Source organism: Lates calcarifer, linkage group LG7_2, assembly GCF_001640805.2.
Source record: "Lates calcarifer isolate ASB-BC8 linkage group LG7_2, TLL_Latcal_v3, whole genome shotgun sequence".
Lineage (NCBI taxonomy): Eukaryota > Metazoa > Chordata > Actinopteri > Centropomidae > Lates > Lates calcarifer.
Window position 1 is genome coordinate 5013450 of NC_066854.1, and position 18524 is coordinate 5031973.

General features: G+C 37.3%; 1 long non-coding RNA gene across 1 annotated transcript in view; it reads left to right on the forward strand.

Annotated features, from left to right (window-relative positions):
* LOC127139128 (uncharacterized) overlaps positions 1 to 18157 on the forward strand; it is an 89034-nt gene extending 70877 nt beyond the window's left edge. The window contains exon 6 of the long non-coding RNA XR_007809066.1: positions 17964 to 18157. This is a non-coding gene — a long non-coding RNA (uncharacterized LOC127139128). The remainder of the gene's footprint in view (positions 1 to 17963) is intronic.
* Positions 18158 to 18524: the final 367 nt, after the last annotated feature.

Below are 18524 nucleotides of genomic sequence, written 5' to 3' on the forward strand. Positions count from 1 at the left end.
TACTATTTAAAAAAAAAAAAAAAGTCTTGATCCATGTGACGATCAAATCTGATGTTAAAGAATAACCAAGAGCAGGATGCTTTCTTGCATGCACGTTATATCAGTAGGAAGCATATGCTTTGACTCACAAAAAAAACTTCAATGTGTTTTATTGGATGACATACTGAATGCGGAATAGCATGACAAGCTGTTCATTATTTCAGGTGTTTGCACAGTTAGAGTTGATTTATTGCATTATATATTTATACGATGTAGTTTGACACCTTTTCATTACACATTTATTATAAAATTACACATAGGCAGCTGCACCTTGCAAGTATATAATATCTCTTAGAGTAATTAAAAAAGAACTCACAGTTTTTCACAGATTTCTTCCTGAAGACAAATGTATTACCACTCTGTGCTTCTTCCTTTGTGCCTTTTAGATACCTTGCAAATGTCTCAGTGGTGTTCCATGGGCAGAATATATTTAGACTTTAATTTGTGGGCTGTGCTTTAAAGCACTGCCATTAAGTATTATCTTAAAAAAAAAAAACAACAGTTTTTTAAGTGCTGTTTTTTAAAATGTTCTTTTATATCAAGTGTTGACAGATTAATTGTTTTTCCACTTGTTCACTTGGTGATATTAGCAATAGATTAACTAGTTTAGTCATGTTGGGACTATAGAGGCATCAGTAAAAAGCCAATTCTTAACCTTCCCTTCTTTTCTGTGCTAAATCAAAAATACTAACTCAGATTTGTTAGCTTTGTGGCACTCTCAAAAAGTACAGAAAACATGGCAACCGCCCACCACTGGCAGACCATTAGTATGCAACAGATGTTGTGTGGCTTCAGTGTTTCTCTTTCACAAAGACTGCAACAGAGCATCAAAAACAAACTCAAACACAGATGTACTTGACAGCAGAAAGAGGTTGATAACAGACTCTGCTTGTCTGATAGCTGTCTCCTCCCCAAGCTTACAGTAAATTCAGCTGCCAGAGGTGAGACACCTGTTGTGGAGAAGACAAAGCACTTAAAAGGGAGTAAATTTACATATGAGCCTTTCATAAATAATCATCAAATTCAGCAGGCTCACAACACAGAGTGCCTGGGCCTGGAGCTGGAGGGATTTTTCTACAATGTGTTAACATTTGCAAGCAGTTTGGCCTCTTTTTGCTTCATCTATTATCTCTGCATGATCACGTTCATCCCCTGATACATTTCTTTTGGTAAGGCACAAGTCATTTTGGACGACATATGATGTTCGAAATATGCCACGGCCTTCTGGATAATCTGACTTGATCCAAATTTAATGTGCATTGAGCATCTTTAGGAGATTGGAGGAGCAGTATTTGATGCATAATTCCCTGCCATCATCATGAAGATGGAAAGTCAGAATGACCGCTCAAAATCATTATGTTGGCTGTGATTAGCGCTGACCTTTTCTTTTTAGAGATGCCAAAATAGAAGCCAGAGACGGTGATTCACACCAGTAAAGAGCTGCCGAGATGTCTTTATTCTGGTGATGAGGTTATTTTGGTCACGGCCTGTATTTTGATAGCATTTCAGCAGCAAACAATTCAAAAATCATATGTGATTGGCTGCTTTTTTTCACAAATAAGACCCTAAATCTGAGTCTTACTTACACTGTGTACATGTCTCATGATCTACAACTACAGTTATGTTTCAACCTGTTATTGTTTCAACACTTTGGTTTACCAGCATCTACGTGGAAAAATGTGCAAAACATGAATTAAATATAACAAAAATAATGAGCAGGCAGTAGTTGCAATGGCCATATTTTTCTTTTTTTCACAAGTAATGGGGGGATATTGCAGATAAACCTTGCTCTAGATTAAATTCACACCCCAATTTAAATGGATGTGCTTTATTTATATGGAAATAAACAGCATGATCGTGAATGTTATAAGTTGGCAAATGAGCGAGTGATGAAAGTGCAGCAGTGCCTTGCTTTTCCAGTGTGTTGTGGCTCAGCAGACATAATAGCACCACCAAAAACTTTGACCTGAATAACAACACCGTGCATCTCTACCATTGTAAGATGAGCATAATGGATTTTCTCCTTCATAACTGTTTTCATAACTGTTTTAATGGACTCATTTGCATAAGGAAATGAGTAAATACAGTATATGTGCTATCTAAAAATAGCAGTGAATGAGGAATTTCATTGGCTGTGTAAAATTGAATTTTGAAGAAGATGAGTGAAGCTGACACCTGTGTCAGTTTTATTTTCCCTCTAGCCAACATGGAGCTCAGCATGTCTGACTCACAAGGATGACAGATAACTTTTTTATTATTATTATTATATATTTTTTCCATCGAAATGTTAAACTTGCTGAGACATTTAACTGGCTTCCCCCCCAGTTGCTCATGAAGCTGTGGCCTGATGAAGTCTGTTACGAGACTCAGGGCAGAGTTTTACAGGAGTTTGGGGGGGGTGAGCTTCACGACAGTTTGGTAAGACTATTTATTCCACGATGTTATTCCTTTTAAATTACACCTTCTACTTTCTTACCCAAACATATTTATTATGGGGGAAATAAAACATATATTAATGTTGTGGCATTTGGGGTGATAAATGACGCTCTAAATCTTGCATCCATGTGGTGCAAATTAAGGTTTCATTTCATTATAGGTTCTGCAGACTCTTAATAATGTAATATCTCAAGGTCAGGCTTCCTTATTGACTACACCCTAAACACCACCCCAGTGAAATGTGATTGTCCAATCAGAGCTTAGCTAGTTCATTATCTACACTTGTGAACTAATGGTAACGTATTATTTGGAGTCACAGGTCATTTTAGTAAAATACTTGTTCTGGACTGTAAAATCTAATGTGTTTAGATTGATGATCAATGAATCTCGAGTGGTAAATCTGCCACTATTGTCAAAGTGTGTATGAAGATGGAAATTTTGACACATGTAGCAGCAGTAAGGACAGTGGCGCTTGGAGAGGAAAAAGCAAAGATTTGATATGTTAAGTCTGGTGACCCCTTATGCATGATTGGCACTAAACAGGAAGCACAAAACACAGAGTCTTTGTTTTAATCTAACAACAGCACTTTAATTTTCAGTCACCACTGGTGAAAGATGAACTGCTTAATCTCAGTCAGAGGAAAGCTCTGTTTGCTTATCAGTGTGTACACGTTTCTTATAGTAAACACAACATGAATTATAGAAACAAACACTTTGCATGTTTAACTTTGGAGAGGGGCAAATGGATTTCCAGCTGTTCAAGTGAAGTCAGAAAGACTGCTGCCAAGCCAAAAAACACAGTCAAGACAAACACACAAACTCTCTGCAGCAGCAGAATTGCTTGTCTTTTACTTTGTGGAGTGTAATTTATTTCAAGAACGTGGAAGATAAAGAACAGATCCATCCCTTTGGCATGACAAAGGAGGGCAGAGGCACAGATACGCACTTCATTACTAGCAGGCAAACATAAGTTTTGAGGGATAAGGAAGGCCCAGTTTGTCCAGAACTTTACAAACACATGAACCACAAAACATAGTGACAGTATGAGTTGTATCATACCTCAGACTGCCTCAAAAAATGTAAGAAACCCTTGTGATAAACTGTGGAGATGTTTGTTTTAAGTGTTCACATGAAGGGTGTTGAAACTCACTCTTTACAGTATATTTAAACATATATTTTTTGAATAAGACTGATACAGAGGAGTACCAGACTGCACAGGAACCCTTGCTCCTAAAAGTTATGTTTATGCACTACTAATTTGCAACAGCAAATATGCTTTAGAGGAAACCTAATGCCTGCAGATTACATCATATTTATATCTACCAAATGAAGAAACATTTGGTTGCAGCACAGATATATATTCAGCATATATTCAGTATACAGCCAAACTGTGATCTTTCCCCTGACCACATGCTGAAATCACTCTGTTCTCTTTCCACATCATTGATAACAACACTCAACAACAGTTATCCCTGACCCACTTTAGCCCATTACCTCCACAGTAAAGTGCAGTATACTGTCACCTGAATGTAATGAATACTGACTGAACAATGACAGGAATGTAGGAAGCCAACACAGAAGATAGTGTGTGAGATATGTTCTTTCCTACACTATATATTCACAAGAAAAATCTATGTAATATATCCAATAAACATTATTTTGCAAGCAAATTAGCAAACACATATGCAGTAGATTATGTACATTGTGTGTGTGCATCTACACAGATTACATTACAGTTATTAATAGTAATTAAAATATGGTAGAGTAGGTTGATATGTATGTCCATTAAATATATGCCTTAATTCATCCTTCTGTTTGTGCATTAAAGGTAATTTGTGCAGCATTATAATGTGCGACCTAGAATCCAATGCAATACAAGAAGAATATAATTCCTTTAAGTAAACATGGTGCATGTTACATATATCATGTCATTACAGGTGGATAATGTTGTAACTGTGTGTTTTTGCACACATTCTATGATGAATACAGCTATAATCCCCCTCCTCAGTAATCCCTCAGAAATGATGGAATTACACTTAATGGCGGTGGCAGTATCACAGCAAACACTTTGCATGTGCAGAACAGCTACTTTTGTTCATGTTTTTCTTCCTTTACAAATGCAAAACACCATGGTCCATGGAACAGGAATGGTTCTGTTTACCTCAGTTTGTAATTACACAGAAATGATTTCAGTGCCTCAGTCAAACATGTCTGAAACATAGGCACGAAAATAAAACATAATCTGTGTTTTGAAATTCTTGAATGTGTAGAAACATTAAACATGGAACAATATATACTAAACTTTTCCAAATCCTTAGTTTTGATGTATTGAAAATGTAATGTACTACATTTTCTGTTTTTTAACTGTGGCTGACAGCAAACATACAGAACCATTAAATATGCAATACATATAGCTCATCAACTCTCTACTGGGGAATCAAACTGTTTTCAGGTCTGTGTTTGGCAATTAAAAGCCATTAGATGACAATGAAAAAGCAATTTTCAAGTATTTGTACCTAATTCAATTGTAAATTATGTTGCAAGTGCAGTTAATTTACACCAGTTTCCCCTCAAGGCACCTAGTCTTCTCTCTGCATATTTTGCCATTTTGAAAAGTTCAGTACAATGGGCATGTAGAAGCAGAGATGAGAGGGCTTTTGGGTTGAATTAATTGGTGTAAAGAGGAATGTGGTGGATTGTTTCAAATATGCAGAAGTTGTACTTGTTTAGCTCATCTAAAGTTGTATCTTGGGCAAAATGTTCTTGGACATTGCTGCATCTCCAATTGAAAACAGGCTGCTTGTTTCAACCACTAGAAGAATGCTTCAATACATATGGCACTGGCACATTTGTGCTCAACTTCTGACTGTAGAGTTGTCTTGTTGTATATCACATGGTGGTAAACAGCATTTAAATCTAGAAAAAGTGTTTTTGTGTGCAACAGTCTACAGCCATGTTTTTACCCACACTAGCTAAATACATTAGCATGCTTTTATGCTTAAAGTGGCAATGCTTACATTATGATGCTTAGGAGATATAAGTATTACCATGTTAACCATCTTATAGCCTGTATAGCCTGTTAGCATGCTAATGTTTTGTCTAAGTAGTACCTAACACAAAGTACATCTGAGGCTGATGGAATGTCATCAATTTTGCAGATTTTTGGTCATAAACCAAAAAGTACTAGATTTACTTAAAAACTTATCTTGATTTGTTTGAGAGGCAGTAATTGTCAATGTCAGTTCAGTTTGAAACAATTAGATATTTTATTTCCCATGAAGTATGGCAGCCTTTTCGACCTCCATCGTTTCTTACCTGCCTGTTTGCTGACTGCCCCCCTTTGCTCAGTCGTAAACTCTGATATCCCAGTGATATACCATTCCTTTCTTGTCCAAGTGAACATGACAGTCCACTGTACCTTCAAGTAAATCTCGAATCTCTGCCACTCCCTAACAGAGGTCACCCTTCAGCAGCACCACATAAAACACTGAGAGCCTGGATGATACAAATGATAGGTCAGACAGAAATGAATGATGACAGATATTATCACACTTTCATACAAGCAAGGAGAGATGCTCCTTGGCTGCAATATGTGCTAGAAAACAGGGTGATGATCATGGCTAAAGTCGTATCGATGACAGTCAATCTAATACAGCCTTTGAGTTTATGACTGACTTTCCTACAGGGTCGCAATTGATTTAGAATAAATAAGGAATGATGTTGCTACAATTCTGATAAAACCTTTTTTCTTTTTCAAAACAAAATACACATATTATTCATGATTACCACTCATTCAGTGCCTATTATTTTTTATTTTATTTTGTTTTTAGCTTTCTATTTCAGTATCATATTTTTATGGAAAATAATAGAGATTAAAACAATTAGTTCTTGAAAATGGTTGAATCCAGTCCTACTAAAAGAGACACAATAAAGACTCTGATGTCTTATTTAATGGAGGATTTTACTGAAAAGTATGATAACTGCAGATTAATTCATAAAACACAGTTTTGAAGGATTATAAAGGAATGCATTTTGCCAGTGCATGATATGAGCAGAGAGTTTCATTTAAATGTAAATTGTAGACTAGCCTCATACACTTGTGAATCCAAACTCGCCCAAATGGTACAGTATTTTTGCATGTAAAGGAACAATGGAAGCAAAGAGGAAACACAGCATTTGGATTAAGCAGATGAAGAATATGCTCAGAAGAAGCCACGCAGTGCATGATGTTCAGTCTTTCTTCAGCCTTATACTGGATGTTTTTAAGATTCACACTCCTTGCTGCTAGTTAATAATAATGTGTCACTGAGGGGCACATCTATGATATTAATGATAATGAAGGCAAGACCTCCCTATGTGCAAGTATTTTTCCTTTTTCTCCTCATAAAAAAGCAGTTTAATCTCATTCATAGGTGATGTGCCTTGTAGCAGACATTTGTGATGAGACATGCTGTAGCTCTGTGATCTATGTCACCTCAGACCGTCAGGGGGTGGCTGTCAGTGCGGAGATTGTGAGGAGACTTATTAGTTTTAAAATCTGTGGCAGGCTTACTTAACGTTTCCTTAGCCAAATCACAGTGCAGCACATTTACATGAAAAATATCAGATATTTGGTGAGAAAACAGAGAAGATCAAGCAATTAAAAAGAAATTAACAAACAGAAATCCCTCTTCCATGTCACAGAAAAGAAATGTGTGATAAGTTAAGTCTGATAAAAGAAGCTTTTATTGTTATAATTAATTTCAAGCAACATTAACTACAGTCCAGAAACTGTAGCAGATGTTGTCTCAGATCTGACAGTTAACTTGTTAAGCTGTTTGTTTTATTTGTTGCCAAGAAGCAGAAGGTTACCATGAGATTACAAATTGTGGCCACAACAGTTGGTGGATGAGACACTGCTTAATTTGAATGCTGTTATTTCTGCGCAAAGACATTTCATAAATTAGATTCATGTTGACATTTTTGGATATTTTAGTCCATTTACTGCAAATTACTTTGCTGACCATTTCCCAAGGCATTCAACCCAGTCTTATTTTGTTTTTTGTGTTTATTTTCAACCTGCACAGTTACTTCATAGTGGAGCAATTATAAAGATGGTAAAATTGACTTTTAAATACGATAGCTAGACTTCCCATGGTCATACAGATGAATCCACTGGCTCATCAGTGAGGTGAGGTGCCTGTGCAGAGCCCAAAGGATACTAAAGGATAATACCCTGCCCAGCCACAGCCTGTCCACCCTGCTGCCATCTGGTAAGCAATACAGTATCTGCTCTACCACCAGACTTTGGAGCAGTTTCTTTCCTCAGGCTGTGGGACTACTGAATTCATCCACCACACTCCACCACAAAAATACTTTTATTTTTATGACTTGACTATTTATTCATTCATTCACATAACTTTTGTTTTTTTGTGAGTAGCATAAGGGGCCTACATCTGTAAGTTTGTTATACAATCAATCATATTGCTAATTAAATCAAGCCTTGACTCTTGAACCTAATGACTCTGCCATCACTGCAATGGCACCTGAAGGTCTGAATATGTGTACTCATCATGGTTGTGAATCATGCCCTCCAACAGATGAAATTAGTCCATGTAAATGTGGAGGTTTTTGGTTGTGATGGATTTGCCTGTCCTCCACAGGCAAGATGGGAAAGTGCTGTGAAGTAATGAAACCAGCCGGAATTACTTGCTACAGTAGTTTATAATTGTAAATATGTGTTCAGAATGCAAACATGAGTATTAAATGGAGATGAAGTAGCGTGAAATTAATTTGATGGAGAAGAGGCTTGTGGATTGTGCGTTAGTTGATAGTCAGTTTGGTTTTGGTGATTTGCAAGAGAAAAGTCTTTTAGTCATCCAGAGCGTTTTGGATTACATCCTTTATTTCAATGACATTTGGTGACTGTAATTTCAACGTGTTACAGGTTTTTCTTCCAGATGAAATCTAATCTTAGTCTGCAGTTAGAGATCCAGCAGCGTTTTGAGTATACTGTGACCTTCAGACTTTGGGTTCGACAAGCAACGAGTAGCAGGAAACACTGGTTTTGCTCAAGGTCACATCATGATTTCTTAATTGTATTACTGCCTATATATGGTTTTAACTGAAGGCAGACTGTAGCTGCAAACGACTCATTCATCAAGTGCACCCACTCGACTGAGCTACATCCCCGTCGGTGCCTGTCATGTCTTAGGATATAATTATGTAGGAGGAAGATCTCGCACAGTGAATTTGTAAAGTTGATTGCACTCTTCATTATTCACACAATGCAGCAGTGATGTTTGGGTCTTTGTCACTCCCCCACATGAACACTTGTAAACTAAAACATACACAATTACCAGGTATATTTATCATAGAGGTTTAATTACAAAATTGGTGCACAGAGTGGGCATTGTACCAAATCGCATACCGTACCACAAACTGTGGCAGAAACTCCATTGGTAGAAACAGGTATTTAAAGGTTGAAAACAGTGACAAGCTGTTTAAATACTGGTAATTCCCTTGTTTGTTGCTTTGACAGGTAACACTGTTGATGCCATAAATGCAAGCATGCTTGCTGCCGGGAACCACAGGACTACAGGCATGACAGACTCACTGTACCTGTTCACACACAGACCTTTACTATGCATCATTTTTTTTTAACTTGGCTCAGTGGCTTCCAAAAAACAGAAAAATAGGATCCCCTCAAGAATTACAGAATAAACTGCAAGTGTAGATGTATTATGAGAAAGAATATTTTTATCAGCAGTCTTTAAAAATGAACAACCTTAGAGAAGATATATTATAAAGTCAGTATTCATGTACATTGTAGTAGATACAAAGCCAACATATTACTTTATATATTTCCTTGAATGAAATCAGTTGTCTTTACACACCTGGTTCATTGTGGTAACAATTTAGAATCTAATACTAAAGAAAACAAGGACTCTTGGAGGGGTTTGTCTGTTTTTTTTTTTTTATTATTATTTTATTTACTTGCACTATTGTTGCAAGAATCTTCTCTCCTTTCGGGGATAAGACCATCAATCTCTCTCTGTCTCTCTCACACTTTCCGCCTGCCTCTCTCTTTTCTTTTTTCTTTCTCTGTCGATGCAAAGATGGGCATTCTTGTTTCTCAGTCCATACTCCTCTCTACCACCATCTACTAGAACAGCACCTGCAAAATTTAAAAGGTAGTGAAAATAATTTTATGGGCCTAAAGGGTTAATCTTCTCTTGCTTGTCAGTGAGTCAACCCCATGCTTATAGATCCTCATGTCGCATTATTAAATTCACTGCTGCTGTACTTACATTATAGTCAAAGAAAGGTTACAAGAATGTGAGTAAACGCAGAATATTGAGCTGTATTCATTTCTTTTTTTCCCTTTCAGATTGTCAAGGTGAGATAAGTTGTGGCAAAAATACTCAACCTAAAGAAATTATTTTCAACCTACAAATTATGTGTTTGCAACTTGTTTGGCCTTTGCTGCAATCATAGTAATTGTTGGCTGAGAGTACTGTAGTTGTGTATTACAAGGGCAAAAGTCATTGAAGATTTCTCACGGAGATAAATACTGCCAGCACGCCTGCTAAAGCTAATTAACTCCACTACCTATGGCATTGTGTCGCCGTGGCTTTTTATATATGAGATAGTGACTGGAACAAATGAATGCCTGCGTTCTGGCAGGGTGGCACCACCATTTCATTTATTTCATGAATATATTAGAAAAAAAGAAAAGAATAAACAGGCAGTGTGGTCTGATTAGATAATCTACAAAACATGAAAAAAGGTGAAACCTGTTTGGCAAACAAACAGGTTTTTATGTACATAGTCACATAGCTGCGGGAAAGAATAATTGCTTGTTAGACCAAAAACATAACATTTTCAGACAGACGCATTCATTTCTCCTGCTAAGGAGGATGCTTTGTCATTTTGTTACTTTGTCTGTCTGTCAAAATATCTCAAAAGAATAGTTTAAAACATGAATGAATTTTCATAAAATTGGACAGATACATAACCTTGGTACAATGAAGAATTCATTACATTTTGCAAGAACAATGTACAGAGATGGCATAACAGTAAATAAGATATTGACTCCAGGTCACAGCAGTGCTAATGCATTGTCTATCTGTTCTGTAGATGAATGTACAGAATATATTCTGAAACCATCTGTATTGGTACTTGGTTTCAGTTGAATCATGTTGCTATAGCAACCACAGATACTACTGGCACAGTTCCACAGCAGTTTAACTGTCATGGTCACATCCACCATTTTGTCAAACTTGTTACCAAACAAATATTGGCAAGCGTCTTTCATCTGCTCCACTCTACTCTTAACTGAGCTGAACCTGGTGGACACAGCGAACATCGAATCTGCTTAGCATTAGCATGTTAGCATTCTGATGTTAGCATTTTGTTGAAAAAATAGCTGTGTCCTTACAGACTTACAGAACTGCTAACTTGGCTGCGGACTCTTATGATGTTTAGAGATTGTTGATTTGTGATTTAGCAGAATTTTGTTCTTCTGCACTCTGTCTTCAATCTTGATTGGAAGTGTGTTAAGCTCTGGTTATTGTTTGTTTACATGTTTGGAATGGTTAAATATTATATCTGTGCAGTATATGCAACTTTTTGTAAATATTTGTTGCACACTGGTGTATACATCAGGTATTGTAACCTCATCAAACAATTAACCAAATCATATCCCTTATACAGTGGTTGTACGTGACAAATCAACGTAGTCATGATGAAGTGGGAGAACTGGCTTTCAAAGGAGTTCAGTCTTTCCAAAAATGATGTGTAAAGAGGAGGTGGGCCTTAATAGCCTTTTACTTTGCTCTTCAGAGACGATATTTATGAAACAGTCAAACTCATTCACTCAGCACGTTTACATGGGAATCCAGAATTCTGTTAAAAGCAAAAGAAAATTCATAATTCATGAATATTCTACTGAATTTTAACTAATATCAGGACAAACCAATGCACAGTAATTCAAAGCACAGTAAAAGTAAAACACCCCAATATGTCTCAGTTCTTGTCTGAAAAGTGCTCATCTGTTTCGAAGTATTATTTCGCTGTAGGTACTGAAACAGACATCCTGATTTGCCTTGTGTTCTCTCAGTAAGAAAGTCTAACAAGTGCAAGAATTATGGAGTTTAGCTGAACAAATGTAAGAAACCGAGGCAAGGCCGTTACAATTTAATGTCTGCTGTCCTCATGAATCAGGCACTCTGTGCTGGGAATCATGGGAAGGTGGGGGTGCTTATGACTTTTCCCAGGGGGCTTTTTCTCAGTTTGGCGTCCTCAAGGTGAACATCCTATTAACCCCTGATGTTTGTGCAGAGACAGATTGGTTCATTTGAGTGCCAATGGACCAGAGAACTTTTGGAAAGTTACACCAGCACATGCATGCATCTCTCTCTCTCTTACACACAGACACACTGAGCATTATGGTGGCTTCTGTTGGTAGTCTGTGTAGTCCAAAGAGCCCTAAAAAGGTTTAGTATAGTTAGTATAGCTTAACTCAACATATACTCACATGTAATCGCATTGAAAACACACACACAAAAAAGAAAGCTTACAAAGATTATCAGGGCAAGATAACAGCATTATATTAATATTCATTAGAAATAATGAGGGATGACTGTTGGTTTTTGTCTTTTCATGGATATTTTTGACAGTAAAAGATATCAAGAATAATGGCACCCTTATCCTTAAGCAAAAACAAACCGTTCTTTGTAACGTAATCAACACCAGATAACTGTATTTGCTTTTAAACTGGAGCCTTAACTCACCAGCTTAAAATGAATACGTACGTAAGTAACCACAAGTTATGGTCCCCCTTAAAAGTTAGAAAACTAATTTTTGGAATGGAGAAGGAAGAAATTTGCTGCCCAAATGTGCCTCTCTCTTGGTCTTCGCCCACACAGTAACAATATGTCCACAGTACTGAGCAAAATATTTCAGTCAACTAAAAAATATGACTTATTGACAGAAATGGTGCAGAATATAAATCAAATGTTCAATGCTTTCTACATCACGGCGTGTATGATATAGTAGCAGTAAATTCAGCAAACCAACCACATTACGTATGTCCATAGCATTTGATCCGAGAAAGTTCTGCTGTCAGCTCGATTTAGTCCAAGTCTGTCATCAAAATGGCAAAACAAGCTCCTGGTATCCCCAGCTCATTGTTGAGGAGATGTCATAGCTTGCACACCAGCATATTCTCGACATCGAGCAAACACAGTTAGCTTTAAAATCGGAGGGTGAGAAACTGGTAATGAGAGGGGAGCGCCAAGTTCCCAGCTGCTTTCTTACCTTAGCTGTCTGTCAGGAGGCTCGTTATCTCAGCTGGTCAGCCTTGTTATCCTTAAGTCCTGTCTATTGCCTTATTACTTCTAAGGAGAAAGAACTAGTGTCATATTAAAAGAATGGACAGTATCTATTCATAGACCATATTTCATCACAATATTTTGCCTGTAGGGATTAGCTGGTATCCATGCACAACTAAAATCACCTGTTGTATTACAGTGAGTGAACATCAATAAGATCACTGATAACAGTGTCAGAATCTAACAATGCCCAGACGTCAGATCTTCCAATCCAGTGATCATCAGTCCGGTGTAGCAAGAAATTTCCCCTCTGACACTGGATTAAATGCACTGCTGTGTTGTCTGACAAGATCATAACCTCCAGGTCGTGTGTGGCTCAACATTTTGTGATTGGCAAAGTCTAGCATCAGTGCTGAGAGGACCCACCCTGCAGGTTAGAGGATTTTTACTTTAACATAATTATGCTGTTGTGTTTAAATCAGCATTACTCCTAAGGCCAGAAGTATATAATTTGCTAACAACATTATTTTGCGGGGTCCAGCTCAGGAATAGAACATCCACTGTGTGAGAGCCAAGGTGCTACTTTTGAGAGTTAGTGTAACATTAGCAGCTTTCTCCTTTCTCCTGTTGTTAATTTGGCTTGAGGAGGTTTGAATCCAGCACCCTCAGCCAACATTAACTGAGTTAGTGTTACATCACTTACTAATTCATCAGTTAGTCCTTGTTGTTAAAGCATTTTGTCTTATGAAGGAAACACAATGTTGGCAAATATGGACAAAAGTGCTTTTATGTTGTCTGTCCATGGATGTTTTTCTACAGAAAGCATTCAGACAGGGATGTGCTACAACATTTTAATTACATTTTTATCCATTGTACTCGTAACAAGCACTGCCGTGCTATATAAGGGGTGAAAATCGTGAAATCAAGTATGTATCCATCAAGTGTATATTGAAGTCCACTTTACAGAGGTCCTTTTTTAAAATTAGTCACTAGAAACACAATGAGGTCAACTGAGAATGACATTTTAATCACACTCACAGTGTTGATGTTAATTAGCTTGCTTGCTACAGATGATAAAATATTGTAGCATCAGTTGTTATTTCAGCCAACAAAATGAGCAATCATCAAATAGAAATTAAAACTCACTTTTGTTTATTTTTGTGTGAAAATCAGAAACCTGTTGTTTCAGAAATTACTACAAATTTTAATCTGTCTCCCTTTTCTCTGTAAACTGTATATGTTCAGTGCTAGAATATCACATTTTTTTGGCAGCATATCTATATGCTCAGGGTCCTGTGTTGCCAAGGGCCTGGGGAGTGCTGGGGAACAAAAAACCCCTTTCACGACTTCCCACAACAGCCCATGTCATATTGAGTGAATACAAAGCTTGGGAACATAGGACCCTGGGAACACGGGAATGACTCCTTTTTCTGATGGGTTTTTGATGGATGGAAAACATTGGACCATTTTGCATTTAGCAGGTGAGAACATCTTTCAGCAACAAGGTCTAAAATACCAGGAATGGTGCAGTCCGTTTGACTGTCCCTAGACAGAAGAAGGGGTGAGAGCTCTTTCCCCTCCTCAAAATGCACTGTGTCTTCTGGCTACATCTTCCTCTTCGAGTACATGATGGATTTTTCCCTGTTTGATTAGAAAATAATGGATCTAGATACAAGCCATTTATTCTCCATTCTGAAGGAATTACAGCAAAATCTGACATTAAATGTAGATGTTTTATGATATATCTGATGATAACTTATGTGCAGTCAAACTAGTAGTTTGTAGCTCCACTGGAAATATCTCAGTGGGATGTCATGCTGTGTGAGGTATTAAATTCAACTTCACCAAACAACATTTTAGGATGAAAGTTTTTCTAACTGTAGAAATCACTGCACTATGTAATTATATACACAACTTAACTCTGTGGTCTCAGCTACTTAGTCTGTCAACCTGGTTGTGAACTAATTATATTCTGGCTCGACATTAGTGGTCTTGGTGGTTTTGGTTGCTAGATTTTTCACTTTTGTTCCTTCTAAAATGTCCAAATCAAATGGTTGTAAATAGTTTTAAAATTGCATATAGATTTAGACTTTGGCTTTTTAGAATATAAGCACTTAAGTGTCTTTCTCATACCTTCTCATCAGAATATTCAAAATAATGTAATGGAAACAAATTATAGCCAAAACATTATTTCTGTCCATCAGTTTTGGAAGAATAGCAGGTGAATCTTGTGTTTTGAATTGTTTTGTTGACTGTACCTTTAATACAAGCCCCTCACACAAAAGTATCGTCACTCTCCTTAATGAATACACCAGGTATTGTCTCATCCTGTGAATGATGCATCTAAAGTGTGCCCCCTCGACAATATAACAAATTAGACTGTAGCCTTCACACAGCTTTTGGTGGCATTTATTCTTTATCTCAAATGTTGACAAAAAGATCAAAAAATCCTCCTGACTGAATGCTTATGTGTTCATCCTTTATGAGGTGGACTTTCTCTTTAAGACCTAAGTGTCAGTGCTCAGAGCAGTGTTTGCTCTGAGAAGCAGAGAACATGCCAGACAGTTTAAATTAGAATCACTTTCTCCTGACTAAACACCAAGCCAATCATTTGAATAGCTCTCAGACAGACTACATATTTGATGAATGCCTTCCCTCAGTTTTCATAATAAAATGGATTTAGTTCTTAGAGAAGTATTTTGAATTGATTTTGGTTCCTCTTTTTTAAATAGTCTCATTCATTGAGGACAAATGTTGTATTTAATATTTAAGTTTTTCAAAGCCTTCTTGATGTGAAAAGGGACTTTAATTAGACAAAAGGCATATCTCTTAAATGCTCACAGTCCTCATGGGTTATCACAAACAAGCCAGTTGCAGGAGCTCAGTGGACTGCTTTAATGCATATAGCACATCACAGATGTTCAGGTGAGATAGCTGGCCACATTTAAAAAAACAAAACAAACCCAAAACAAGTCTTACAACCAAAATGTAACCTGTCTGCAGGAGGTCGTTGAAAAAAACAAGTTTTTTTTTTCTATTAAGTGACAACACAAAGAAGTTTCCCCAGCCATTCAATCAAGGATGACTCTGTTGAATTTAAGTGAACACTGCTGATCCACATATAACCCAACAGCTTCCAGTCCAATTAAGAAACACATTAATTACTCATCGCCATATCATTTACCCCGTCACCCTCCCAGTCCATGTTTTTGCGAACGTCTTGTCACAAACAATTAAGCCAATAAAGATGGAAGTTAATTAAATTAAGGGCAGTGACGTGTCGTTTGTTGCAAAGTCATTCCAATCATGCAGCCTGGAGGGTGGGGGTTATTGATGGCTGTCTTTTTTGGGGGGGTAAGTCAACCCCAATGGCTCACATTAAGTTACACGTTGGAGATACCAACTTGATTTAGCTTTTAGGGGATGAGGCTGGGCGGCAGATTTTTATGCCGCAGCTTGTTCCAGTTCACGCTGTGAACCATCTGTCTGTCCTGACCTCATGCCCTTGCGGCATATACGTTATTTGCATATTTTTAGTCTCTTTATTTCATCAAATAGTTTATATAGAACATCATCTAAATGTACAAAGTATTAGTAACCTATTCACCAAAATTACCAGATATGTTTTCTGTGTGTTGCAATGATTTGCAATGAATGATTTATCATTTAAATTAGTAAATCACTTCTGTATCAAAGAGCAGAAAACTACTTGTGAGCAGAAACTTGGCTAGGCCCCAATTTATGATGTAATAATCAGTGTTTTGCATTAAAATGTTAAAGGCAGAGTCCTGTGGAAAAAAACAAAAATCCCCAAATCTGCTTTGAAAATACTGATATCAGGTTTACTTTTTTATAATGTATTTTAGATAAAATGATCCAATCATTAATTTCAGTGTAAATTTTATGGTCTAATACTTTTGTTCTGCTGTGTTTGTTTTATTGAATATGGTTTTCACATTTAAAGGAATACTCATACCTAATACATACTCAGTCATACTTTGGCATATATAAGCTGTGAGTGAACTTGGAACATTATGTAGTGGGTAGGATGCATAAGTGGTGTGATACCACTTTTAATAGTGATAGCACTTAGACATTTCTCATCATGAGCCACAATTTGACCTTCTTTTTGAAAGGATGGTGGTTAGTTATTATTTTAATGTGCCAATCCTAACTTAATCATAGAAGCAAAAGAACAGATACCCATGTTGCTATTACATAACAGCTGTGGTGAGTTCTTTCAACCTTTTGAAGGTTGTTCTTGAGATAGTCTGAGCTTCTTTTGTTCCAACTACTGCATGTATCACACTGAGCTGAGAGTCGTGTGGCTCCAGTCTTCAAAGGTGTCTTTCCCAGACCTTTAAACCATCCTTACTTGTCTTCTCTTGTTATTTTTTCTATATACTGTGTAAGTTATAGTTGTACCTTACACCTTTATTGTTTAACACAATGATACGATAAATGCAGGAAAATATATTTTGGTCTATAAAGTTAAAAAAACCCTGCAAAGTCCATTACATCATTAAATTTTTTGACTTGCTTAAAGTCTAGTTATGCAAGTACAAAGGGCCAGGCCATTTTCATAAAATCAGTGATACACACATATTTAACCCACATATCAGTTGTACGCACATATTCTTAATTGGAGGCGAGAAGGATTAATGAATGAATTACATGCTTTAGTGATCCCTGCTGGGAAATTCTGTTTTTGCTCGCCCCTCTCTGCAGGAAGGTCAGAGCACAGGGTCAGCCACAGAAAAAACACCCAGGGAGCTAATAGGGCTTCTTTCTAAAGGACAGTAAAGCAGACTGGATCCCTGCCAACATGGTGGGCTCAACCCTGGGTTCATGTGTTGAAGGATTGTCTTTCTAACCACGAGGAACTCCAGGCAGCGAAGAAATCAAGAAACTGAGGCAAATATTGTCAAAACTAAGATTAATAATTTAGGAAATATGGTCTATCTTTGCTTTGAGGGCACTGACTTTAATCTGATGGCAGAAAATGAATCTTCCTACAATAAACCATCATTCAGGCACGTTAAAATAAGGCTTCCACCTCATTAAGGGAGCAAGTGAACTCCAGGAGGTAGCAGTCTCTCAGGGGTTTTGGTTACCAGGGTTATCCACAGGTTGTTCAGCAGCATCATGTTTCTGCGTCTCTGTCTGTGTTACCAGGCAAGGGAGCCCCAGCTGCTGCCACACGGAGGGATAAGAGGAAGAAGAAGAAGGAGAAGAAATGGCACAGCTAGCACAACTCATCCCATTTGGGTCTGACGCAGAAAAGCTGGTTTTGACACTTTGACACGCCGTGCTGGTAAGAATGCATAATCAGCATCATGTATCACACATCCAAGTCACTGCTTTTGCTCCCTATCTCCTACAAAACTGACTTAACATCCTCCCCATGATTTTGTAATTCATCAACACAGATAACCTTACATTGTTAGTCTTTAAATCTTTACTCTGTGAACCTGTCCTGCATGTAAAAATCATCTAAACCTTAATCCGCCTTAATTCACAGCATTTTCCATGATGTTCCTTGTCTTCTTGTTCATTTTATGTTTTGTTTACTTGCCCTGTTTTGTCCTGTCCTGTTCCTGTTGCTCTGTTCTGTCATAAACACCTAGCTTCTCAATGACTCGGTATGGCAGGTCATTATGATTTATTTTTAGTAGTAGCAGGAGTAATATTGGTATTATATTGTGCGGCTGGTAAACTGCGTCTCTGACTCTGGTA